Source organism: Capra hircus, unplaced genomic scaffold, assembly GCF_001704415.2.
Source record: "Capra hircus breed San Clemente unplaced genomic scaffold, ASM170441v1, whole genome shotgun sequence".
Classification (NCBI taxonomy): Eukaryota; Metazoa; Chordata; class Mammalia; order Artiodactyla; family Bovidae; genus Capra; species Capra hircus.
In genome coordinates, this window is record NW_017213626.1 from 22,956 (window position 1) to 35,451 (window position 12,496).

At 43.0% G+C, this 12,496-nt stretch overlaps 1 pseudogene; it reads left to right on the forward strand.

The window, feature by feature from the left end:
• Positions 1-1,902: 1,902 nt before the first annotated feature.
• On the forward strand, positions 1,903-12,385 carry LOC108635310 (annotated as a pseudogene).
• Positions 12,386-12,496: the final 111 nt, after the last annotated feature.

Consider the following 12,496-nt stretch of genomic DNA (forward strand, 5'->3'; position numbering starts at 1 on the left):
TAAATGTTCTCTCTGTACCTGTCTCTGTCTGTCTCTGTCTGTCTGTCTGTCTGTCTCTCTCTCTCCCACTATGTGTCTATCTATCTATCTATCTATCTATCTATCTATCTATCTATCTATCTATCTATACTGGAGTGGGTTGCCATTTCCTTCTCCAATGCTGCTGCTGCTGTTGCTGCTTCACTTCAGTCGGGTCCGACTCTGTGCAACCCCATAGACGGCCTCCTACCAGGCTCCTCTGTCCCTGGGATTCTCCAGGCAAGAACACTGGAGTCGTTTGCCATTTCCTTCTCCAATGAATGAAAGTGAAAAGTGAAAGTGAAGTCGCTCAGTCGTGTCCGACTCTTAAGAGTTCTGGAGTGGTGTGCCATTGCCTTCTCTGTCCTTCTCCAATGAGGCAGGTTCAAGTTTTGCTATTAGAACTTGCTGGAATTTTTAAAAAAAGATTTTTGATCCATGTATAGAGTATGCCACCTTCTGGACTCAGAGAGTGGAGGGAGTGAGAGGCACCCCCAAGGGACAGCTGAGGGCTCATTTGGACATTTTCTGTTGGTCAGCATTTCTGAGCGAGATTGTAGATCTGTAAGAAAACTGGTGCCTACCAGCTCTCCTGCAGAGTTTAACAGGAGCACTGGGGCCACCATGGGGAGACAAGGCAAAAGTGGCTGGAGAAGGAAGTTTAAAACGGTCATGTCACTTAACTGAGTTTGAGATGTTTCCTTATGCCTAAGGGTGTTAATAGTTATCTCAATGTTTCAGCCAATGATTAAATCAGGTACTAATTTTGTCTTTTGAAAGAAACATAGTCATCACCACTTATCAGCAGAGAATACGTTTCAAGACCCCCAGGGCACATCTGTAACCTCACATAGTATCAAACCCTATATACATAATGGTTCTTCTATACAAACATGCCTGTGATGCAGTTTATTTTATAAAAGCACAGTAAGAGATTGGCAACTGCCTAGTAATAACAGGAAAATGAAAGTGAAGTTGCTCAGTCGTGTCCAACTCTTTACGGCGTCATGGGTTGCATCTTACTATGCTCCTCTGTTCATGGGGTTTCCCAGGCAAGAATTCTGGAGGAGGTTGCCATTTCCTTCTTCAGCGGATCTTCCTGACTCAGGGATCAAACCTGGGTCTCCCAAATTGTAGGCAGACACTTTACCATCTGAGCCACAGGGAAGGGTTAATAATAACATAGAACAATTATAACAATATACTTTTATAAAAGTTTTGTGAATGCAGTCGCTATGTAAAATATATTGCTATACTAATTGAGTGATTTTTTTTTCTCCCTAACTAAGCACTTATTAAGCTCTGTGGCCATAACTTTTGCAGTTTGAGATTTGACAGCAATACTAACCCAGATTTACTTTCTCTTCTTGACATTCACCACAGATATTAGCAACCTCAGCATATAATTTTTTTTCTCTTTTTATATCAAATTGAAAACTTCAATCATTTCACGTAAAGGTAGCACTTAATGGATTTTCTCTGGCATATCCAATGGACAGCATCACTCCACTTATGGTTTGGGGACATTATTGAGTACAATAAGAGTGACTTGGTCTTAAGCCCTGTGACATCTCAACAGTCATTGTGGTAACTGAGTGACAAACTGATGGGATGTGCAGGAGTAAGGAATGGTTCACATTCTTTGCAGGAGGAAGCAGAGTGGTGTGAGATTCCAATTACACTCCTCAGAATTACCTGCAGTTTAAAATGTACGAGTTACATATTTCTGGAGTTTTCCATTTAATATTCTTGGTGAACATCTGAGGGTTAACTAAAACCACAGAGAGTGACACCTGAATTAAGAGGGGATGACCTTTTCTGATGATTGCTTTTAGGTGGAAAAAAACACTAGAAGGCGCCACTTGAAACCAAAAGTGATTGCAAATGGCCCATCTCTTCCCATGTGAGGAAGCACAAGCACCACCACAACCCGAGAAAAAGACGACCATGTCCAAATCCAGAGATGAGGACGATGACGATGCTGAAGTCATCTTTGTTGGAGTGGAGCATGTCAGTGAGGATGCTGAAACCCTCTATGTTGGAGTGATTTCAACTTCAAAGCCAGTCATTTCTAACCTTTTGAACAGAGTGACCAGGGACTCATCTTCAAGAAGAAAGAAGGGCCATGTGAGTCCAGATCCCTCCTGCACGTTGCAACCTGCAAATCTCATGACCTCAGCAACAGATCCAGCTGCCATTTCACCAGCTTCTGAGTCTGTATGGGGAGGAAAAGGCAGTTCTATTATTTCTGGGCCTTCGCCTAAACCTGATTATAAAATGAACTCTCCGGAAACTGTCCTTCACAATACAGGATTGCTCTCTCCGAGGCTTCACTGTCTCTCTGGAGCTGTTCTCTCATTAGGAGGCAAGGATGAAAGCCCTCTTAATTCAAAGCGAGGTCCCACTTCAGGTGTGAAATTTAAAAGGGGGAATTCCAAAAGACCCAGACTCGGTGATGGAATCCCAGGCAGACATCCCTCCATCATGGCCCCTCTAGGTATCTCTCCTACAAAAAACACGATTATGACCTTGGAAGATTCCTCGACCTCACCGAGCCATGTTCATGGAGGGGCATCATTTTCACAGACTCATGCCAATGACCAGGCATGCTTCCATCTTATGGATCCAGAAAGAACATGTAATTTGTAAGGGCTGGAGAAAATGGACTTTTTGACTCTTGCAAGTCAGAGCAAGACTGTTGACCCCATGATAGGAAATCTGATCATGCTACTATGACTTTTACTATGGCAGCATACAAGAGATGGCAGCCAGAACAGAAGACTCACACAGCCTTTAAATGCCTCAGCTGCTTGAGAGTTCTAAAACATGTCGTTTATGACCAACGTTGACAAGGTCAAGCCTCAGGAGAATGCAGGGATATCCTCAGGATGGACGACGTCAGCAAATGGACAAAGATAAAGAAAGAAATAAGGAAAGAATTACACGTGGTGACCAAGCTTCAGTGGGCGAGGCCTGTTTACTCCGTTTCCTCGAGGCTTTTATCCCTTGAGTTATACATACAGCAAGGTGGAAAATGCAGAGTCAACTCAACATTCCATCAGTAATAACTTTTACGGATATCAGGTTCCTTCCTGCAAGAGTCTTACTTTTTGTACATTATCTTCTGGCCTGGAGGCCTGTTGATATTTTATGACCTCTTTTTGATAAAGATTGGCCATCCAGAACAATAATTGTTCCTTAAAGTGTTTCTTTGTAAATTCCTAGTCTGTGTTACCCTTAAAGTACAGAGTTACATTTTTATGGAGCAAAGAGTCAGTGGGTTACAACAAAGAAAGAACTTATTAACTCAAAGTCTAATGTTGCTAATGCTAAAGCTACTGCTTGGTATTTCTATATCTTAACTATATGCACTCCCAGGAACACAATTGATAAGGGATGTGAGAACTTGGCAGCAAGCATTGGCTCAACAATGTTACGAGAGTCTGGATCAATCTGCCAGGTAAGCTAGAATGCAAACAGGGGGGTTGAAACACTCTTTTCCTGCCCAGGAGATTTATCAACTAGAGCTCTAAGGTAACTCTTTCCAGAGAAAGGTGGTTGGGTACAGCCCCCTGTTAATGCTAAGAGTTGGTGAAAGGCATAAAATAGTAAGACAGACAGATTCTGGTTTTGGGGTAGATGCTCCAGCAGGTCCAGGGGGTCCGTCGAGTCCTGAGGCCTTGCTTATCAGGACTCTTCCGCATGACCTTGTCATGGATGGGATGGCCCAGGGAGTCCCTCGAGTTTTGCATGATCTTGTCATGGCTGGGATCTCCCGGGCTGGCTCCCAGCACCACTTGAGCAACCATCTGGAGCTTGAGAGGCAGAAGGGAGACAGCTGGGAAACCCACACTACCTGCCAGCACTGCCACCGCCAGTTTCCCACCTCGTTCCAGCTGCAGTGTCACCTTGAAAGTGTCCACGCTTCCTGGGAGCCCTCCACGGTCTGTAATATCTGTGAATTGTCCTTCAAAACAGATCAGGTTCTCTTACAGCACATGAAGAACAGTCACACACCTGGCAAAATGCCCTATGTGTGCCGTGTTTGCAATGACAGATTGCCAACCTTTGGCAATGCAGAGGCGTATTTTAGAACATGGTATGGAAACATGAACAATTTGCTTTGTCTGTTTTGCCTCGAAATTTTCTAACTGGTGACATCCTTTGTAAATCACGCTTGGAGGCACTGGAACAGGAGGGTCTTTCCATGTTCCAAGTGCTGGCTACAGTATTTGAACCTGAAGGAAAAGACAGATAACCAAACCAAGAATCATCAATCATTCAAAAGGCCAGAGCAATTGCAAGGGTTGTCTCCTGAAACAGAGGTCATGATCCAAAGTTCAGTTCAGCTGGGACTGAGAGAGACAGCATCCACCATTGTGAGGAACACTGACTCCCAAGCACCACCCAGAAAAATTGCAAAGAAAATTGTCTGTGAACACAAAATATTCCAGACGTGTTGCAGCAAGGGATCTGGCTAAAAAATTATGTTCTACCCTCCTCCAGAAATTCAAAAAAAGCCCTATTGAGGTTCAGCCAGCTGTACATAAAGGCCCTGCCTGGCTTTTGTTGTTCAGTTGCTCAGTCGTGTCTGACTTCCTGTGACCCTATGAACTTCAGTATGCCAGGCTTCCCTGTCCATCACCATCTCCTGAAGCTTGCTCAAACACATTCCATTGAGTTGCTGATACCATCCAACCATCCCATCCTCTGTCATGCCTTCTGCTCCTACCTTCAATATTTCCCAGGATCAGGTTTTTTGTTTGTTTGTTGTTTGTTTGTTTCCCAATGAGTTGACTCTTCCCATCAGTAGGCCAAAGTATTGGAGCTTCAGCGTCAGTTCTTCCACGGAATATTCAGGGTTGATTTTCCTTAGGATTGACTGGTTGGATCTCCTTGCAGCCCAAGGGACTCTCAAGAGTCTTCTCCATTCTCCAGTACCACAGTTTGAAAAGATCAGTTCTTCAGCACTCAGCCTTCTTTATGATGGAGCTCTTCCATCTGCGTCTAATACTGGGAAAAACATAGCTTTGACTTTATGGACATTTGTTGGCAAAGTAATGTGTCTGTCTTTTAAAACATTGTATAGGTTTGTCATAGCTTTTATTCCAAGAGTGAGCATCTTTTAATTTCATGGCATCAGTAACCATCCACAGTTATTTTGGAGCCCAAGAAAATAAAGGCTAGTTTTACTGTAAATGAGATTGCACTTGTTTCATCTCTCTACTATCAAGTAGCTTTGAAATCTCCATGTTCCTTCCTGGCCACTCTGCTCCTCAAGCGAACCACTTCTCTGAACTCTAGCACCAGGGATTCACTTTTCTTGGTTTCAAATTTTAAATAAATAGAATCACACATTAGACTTTCTGTTCCCCTGGTCTTGGTATTCGTTTAAATAAGTGAGATGCCTTTGTATCCTTATTTTATGTAGCTGTGGAACATTCGCTTTCCTTGCTGGGTAGAATTCCCTTGGATGAATGGGCATAGACTTCTATGTCGATTTTACTGTGCCTGAAATTTGAGGCTCTTATTTTGGCTTTTTGAATAAGCTGCCTATGAACCTGTGTGCTTCTTTCACAGTAATTTCTCTAGGATAGCTATATCTGTATGTCCAGACTTGAGATTTTCTGATAACGCATGTGGTAGTTGTTTAGTTGCTAGGTGGTATTTAACTCTTACAAACCCATAGACTCTAGCCCACCAGGTTCCACTGTCCATAGCATTTCCCAGGCAAGAATACGATATGGGTTAGCATTTCCCAGGCAAGAATAAGATATGGGTTAGCATTTCCTTCTCCAGAGGATTTTCTTGACCCAGGATTCAAACCTGGATCTCCTCCATTGTAGGCAGATGTTACTGACTGAGACATTCTAATATGCAGGTACAGTCAAATGCTTTTTCCAAACTGATTGAAGCAATGTGTATTTCCACTAACGGTATGGACATTTCCATTCCAACCAAACACTTGGCACTGTCAGTCTGTTTCAGCATATAACTGAGCAGGACCCTTCAGGGTTTTCACAGTGACAGACCACTCCCCGCTCACCCCCCACCAATGTACCCTGTCTCTTATTTGTAGAAAATCTGTAGGTCCCAGACCTTCCATGAGTTTCAAAGAACAAATTTAATTAGCAGTGAAAAACTGCAGAATCAAGAAAAACATCAAGTAAGACAAACAATAATTTATTGTTGGGTAGTCATGTTCACTTTTTGCGATCCCATGGACTGTGGAACACCAGGCTTCTCTGTCCTTCACCATCTCCTGGACTTTGCTCAAGCTCAACTCCATTGAGTCCTGATGCCATCCAACCATCTCATTCTCTGTCATCCCCTTCTCCTCCTGCCGTCAATCTTTTCCAGTATTAGGGTGTATTCCAATGAGTCAGCTCTTCCCATAAGGTGGTCAAAGTATTGGAGATTCACTTTCAGTATCATTCCTTACAGTGCATATTCAGTGGTGATTTCCTGTAGGACTGACTGGCTTGATCTCACTGCCAGTCAAAGTGACTCTCAAGAGTCTTCACCAACACCACAGTTCAAAAGCATTGGCTCTTTCATGCTACACCGCCTTTATACTCCAAATCTTACACACATACATGACTAGTGGGAGAACCATAGCCTTGACTACCTGGACCTTTGTTGGCCAAGTAATGTCTCTGCTTTTTCATGTGCTTTCTAGGTTTGTACAGCTAGCATCTTTTAATTTCATGGCTGAAGTCACCATCTGCAGTGATTTTGGAGCTCAAGAAAATAAAGTCTGTCACTGTTTCCATGGTTTCTTCATCTATTTGCCATGAAGTGATGAGACCTTTAACTGTATGGACCACAGCACTGTGTGGAAAATTCTTAAAGAGATGGGATGCCAGACCATCTGGCCTACCTCCTGAGAAATCTGTATGCAGGTCAAGAAGCAACAGTTAGAGCTGGACATGGAACAAGTGACTGGTTCCAAATCCGGAAAGAAGTGCAACAGGCTTATATACTGTTGCCCTGCTTATTTAACTTAAATGCAGAGTACATCATGAAAAACACTGGGCTGGATGAAGCACAATCTGGAATCAAGATTGCTGGGAGAAATAGCGACAACCTCAGATATGCAGATGATGCCACCCTAATGGCAGAAAATGAAGAGCTTCTTGACGATGGAAAAAAAGGAGAGTGAAAAGGCTGGCTTAAAACTCAACATTCAAAAATTGAAGATTGTGACATCTGGTCCCATCACTTTATGGCAAACTAACGGTGAAAACGTGAAAATAACAGCAGGTTTTATTTTCTTGGACTCCAAAAAATCACTGTGGATGGTGAATGTAGCCACAAAATTAAAGGCAAGCTAGCTCCTTTGGAAGAAAAGCTATGACAAACATAGACAGGTATTAAAAAAAACAAAAACAAAAACAAAAAACAACAACTAAGGCATCACTCTGCTGACCAAAGTTCTTATAATCAAAGCCATGGTGCTCAAACAGTAAGGAATACACTTGCAATATGTGAGACCTGGGTTTGATCATGGGAAGGAGATCCCAGTAGTCCAGTGGAAATACTCAGTGCTCCCAAATTAGGCGTCCAAGTTCATCCCCAGTCAGGGTATTAATCCCACATACTGCAACTAAAAATGCCACATGTGACAATTAAAATTCCTGCTCCCACATACTACAATGAAGATTGAAGAGCCCTTGTGCTGGAACTAAGACCAAGCAACAGCCAAGTAAATGAATAAATATTTGAAAGAAACAAAGAAAAATATATGAGAATCCTGTTAGTTCAGCAGTTAGGACTTTACGCTTTCACTGCCAATGGCCACGGTTCAACACCGGGTTGTGGAACTAAGATCCCACATGTTCTATGGCATGACCAAACAAACACCACAAAAATAATTGACGACGACAGAACTCCCAAAGTTTGAAAATGAAGCAATATAACTGCAAACAGGCTGAGGTAGAGTAAAGATTGCAGGAACCCAAAGTGCAAACGTGGCACCTCTATACTTCACAGCATCTTTAATGCTGTGGTTTAGCTCCTCCTACTCCTGCTTCTAAACCTAAAATAATTTATTTCTCCTAAGAGAAATTGTTATGGAAAAACATTATTTGAACTGAATATCAAAAACAGCACATTTTTGAGACAGAGTTAAATCAATTTCATGTGTTAATATGCATTACATTTGAGAAGAAGAAAGCTCGGCAAAACAATGACCTAAGTCAGTGCTATTCACAGACATTTCTGCAGCAATAGAAATTTTTTTTTTTAAATAATTGTTACATGTATTCCCTGATAAGGATGATCAGCTTTTCACATGTATAAATGCTTATGTTTCTTTTCGGTGAGGTGTTCTGTTTATATCCTTTATCTGAATATTCAGATGGAGTGTTCATCTAGGAGGTTTCTCTCCTTTTTTTTTTTTTTGCCTTGCTGTGAGGATTAAGGGATCTTAGATTTTCAACCAGGGATTGTCTCTCTGCCCCTGCAGTAGAAACACAAATCTCTAACAACCCACTAAGGAATTCTCCATAAAAAATATTTTCTATGTCCTTGTCTAATACGCACTTTGCAAATGTTAAAATGTAGCAGTGTGACTGAGTTATTAAATCTTTGTGTGTGCTCAGGGGCTTCAGTCTGTCCAACTCTTTGTGACCCCATCAGTGTAGCGCACCAGGCTCCTCTGAACCCACATCTTTTACATCTAATGTATTGGCAGGCAGGTACTTTACCACTAGCACCAACTGGGAAACCTATTAAATCTTTACTTTAATTAATTTAAAATTAAAAGATATGGCTAGAAGAGAACCAGATCTTCCTTACAAAGGAGTTTCAATTAACTTGTATACTCAGTAATTTGTGTATCTCTTAGATCTTTTTCCTCAAGATGAGATTCCATGCCCCTCCCTAAATGTAGCTGCTTTTAGTGGCTTGTTTCCAAGAACAGAATATGTCAGTAGGAAGGAGACAACTTTAGAGCAGAGGAACTAGTGGTAAGTCATATTGATAGTATGAATCCTTGATGGGAAGTGATGAGAAAGATATTTTGCCTTGGAAGTATAGTTCTAAAATTATACAAACCCCAGGGCAATCAGGAGAAACATACCAAACCCATATAGAGAGTCATTCTGCAAAATACCTGTCCCTGAAGGACTCCTGAAAACTGTCAAAAGTCATGAAAAACAAGGAAAGTTTAAGAAACTGCTATAGACCAGAGTAAGCTAAGGGAGGTATCTGTAGCTTTTTGCTATATATTCTCATGCAGTTCAGTATCCTATATGGAAATATGAACTAGGAAAGAACATTTGTGGAAAAACTGGTAAAATCTGAGAAAACCCTGGAAGTTAGTTAAAGGTACCCTACTGAAAGATGCTGGAATAATTGTGAAGCATAAAGGAAGTCATTTCACATATATACATTTCAGACATTGCAAGTGTTTTCTCTACATAACACCCACTTCATTTTGACTTCACTGAGATGGAAATCTGAAGTACGGTGTATGCTTAAGTGAATGGAAATCTTCAAATACAAAGGATCAATACTATTTAGACTGTGTCATCTGACTATAATGCAATAATGAGAAATTGACCAAGAAGCATCTTTTAAAATGCCATTCACTTGGAAAATAGAAATATCTATATTAACACATAACATATGTCTCTATGGAATTTTCATGCAAGAATCCTGGAGCAGATTGCCATTATTTTCTCCAGGGGATCCTCCTGACCCGGTTCGAACCCAGGCCTCTTGTGTCTCCTGCATTGGCTGGAAAATGATTTACCAGTTGAGTGACCAGGGAAGCCCATGCAATATATAGTCTTGTCTTTAGAAGAGAATATTAGGATATACTTGGAAGTGAATGATAATGAACAGTCTATTCGCAAAAATTGTGGGACACAGTTAAATTTGTACGGAGAAACAATGGAAACAGGAACAGACTTTATTTTCTTGGGTCCAAAAGGATTGTGGATGGTGAATGCAGCCATGAGCTTAAAAGCTATGTGGCCCTTGGAAGAAAAGCTATGACAAACCTAGACAGCATATTAAAAAGCAGAGACATTTCTTTGCTGACAAAGTCCATCTAGTCACAGCTATGGTTTTTCGGCAGTCATGTATGGATGTGACAGCTGGACTAAAGAAGGTGGAGTGCTGAAGAATTGATGCTTTTGAACTGTGGTGTTGGAGAAGACTCTTGAGAGTCCCTTGGACAGCAAGATCCAACCAGTCAATCCTAAGGGAAATCAACTCTGAATATTCACTGGAAGGACTGATGCTGAATCTGACAATCCAATAGTTTGGCCACCTGATGTGAAAAGCCAAGTCATTGGAAAAGACCTTGATGCTGGGAAAGACTGAGGGCAGGAGAAGAAGTGGGCAGCGAAGAATGAGATGTTGGATGTATCACCAACTCAATGGACATGAGTTTGAGCAAACTCGAGGAGCCAGTGAAGGACAGGGAAGCCTGGTGTGCTGCATGCAGTCCATGGTGTTGCAAAGAGTCCAACGTGACTGAGGGACTGAACAACAACAGCAAATTAAGGTAAATTATAGCATTAGATATAAGAGAAATGAGAGCTACAAATAGTTATCTCAAAAAGTCGTAAAGATGAGCAACAGAACAAACTTATAGCGATATGAAGGAATGAAATTAGTAAAGAATGAAAAATGAATATAATAGAGAAGAAAATATTGTAACAAAACCAAAACTTTATTCTCCCATATGACTACTAGGAGACTCCAGCAGAACAGGGCCTTTAAAAAAGACTCTGTGAAGGGCCAAAAAAGAAATATTTTAGGCTTTGTGAATATGATCATTGGTGATTAATTAAGTTTTCAGCCATAGATAATAACCAAAGAAACTGGCAAGTCCCTGTTCCAACTTTAAGGACTCCGAAAACTGAATTTCACACAAATTTTCATGTCAGAAAATAAAATTCTTTTCGGTTTTCCTCAGCCATTAAAGTCTAAAGCTCTAAAATTTAAAAAAAAAAAAAAAAGAAAAAAGAAGAAAAAGTAAAGCTCATTCTCAGCTCACAATAGACAGTGAAAAACAGGGGCAGGCTTCCTGCCTTGATTGAAATGTAATTCCAAGAGAGGGGCTTCAAGATCCACTGTATGGTCAAGTTCCTTAAGCAAAGAACTTGCTTAAGGGAGGTCACCCCTGAGGGCTGTGAGTGCTGGACACCATCACTGGACTCCCCTGGTAGACTCGGAGGCCGTTCTCAGCCCTGTGCCCTGAGGACTGTGCTATCTGTTTTTTCTTCGCCTTTGGTGAGCTGAGCAATCTTGACCCAAGACTCTTCAGATTCAGATTTAGCCTGACCACGCCCACAGCAGGTGCCTTTACAGGGTGTGGGTGGGGAGGGTTCAACGCCGCACATGCACCCATCTCGGCCTCGCGGCCAATCAGATTGCAGGCGCCGACACCTGGTAGCCAGCCATCGGAGGCAGCCCATACGCCGGTAGGGGGAGCTGAGGCGGCGCCCCAGACCTGAGGAGACGCCCCAGACCTGAGGAGACCTCGTCCGCTCAGGCTCGCCTCCTCACACTTAATCCAGGAACTGTTTAGGGCAGGTGAGCCGCAGGCAGTTCTGACTCCTCCGCCAACTGGGACAGGTAAGGACTGGAGAGTGGTTCAGCCAAAGCGGTGCCTGAGGAGGCTAAAGGGAGGGTTTCTCGGGTCCCACTCGCATCAAGAATTGCTCGGCGGGGGCGGCTGTGAGGGCCCGCCGGCTCAGGAGGGAGCGTGTGGGCAGGACCCACAGGCCTCAGGCTCCTTTCGCCTCTCCCTCTCTAGTCTGGGCGGGCTCTGCTCTCCAGCAGCTTTCCTGCCCCTGGGGTGGACAAGCCAGCTCCGGAAAGGGCGTCTTAGGCCCCTGGCCCCGGGACCACCCCAGCCTTCTTGTGGAACCTAATGTATTTAAACACACATACACAAATCTTCACGCCCCAAACCGGTTCTGCACCTAGGCACAGTCAGGCGGGCGCTGGGAAAAAAAAAAAAAATCCATCTAGTGGATTCTTCACTGCCCTGTTGTTTTGGTCGTTTTCCTGTTTCCTCTGCCTCTCCTCGGACTCCAGGGCTGCCCGTCCCTGGGGGCCCAGAGATTCAGCCTTTGGTTCGGGAAATTTGCAGATGAGGTATTTGTTTTTTTTTGTTACTGAGAGAAGGGAGGGGGAGAAGAAGCTCAGGGAAAAGGGTTCAATCACTTGCTCTGGTTGAGTGTGAGATGCCTGGTCAGCATCCTAGGGTAGGACCAGGTAGGGCCTGGGGGATAGAATGTTCCGGAACAGGTGACTCACCCTGACCTTTCCCTCTGCTCGTCCCCAGGATGTGACCGTTTGCTGCCTGGGAGGTCTCAAGCGCTCAGGTTTTCAGTGGGCCCCTGAGGTAAGTGAAAGACATCTTTACAATAAGGACAAAGTGTGGCTTTCTTACTTTCCGTTTTTCTCTGTTCATTCGTGGGCTGACACGTTGCTGTTGAGAGAGAGTATTCCTGAT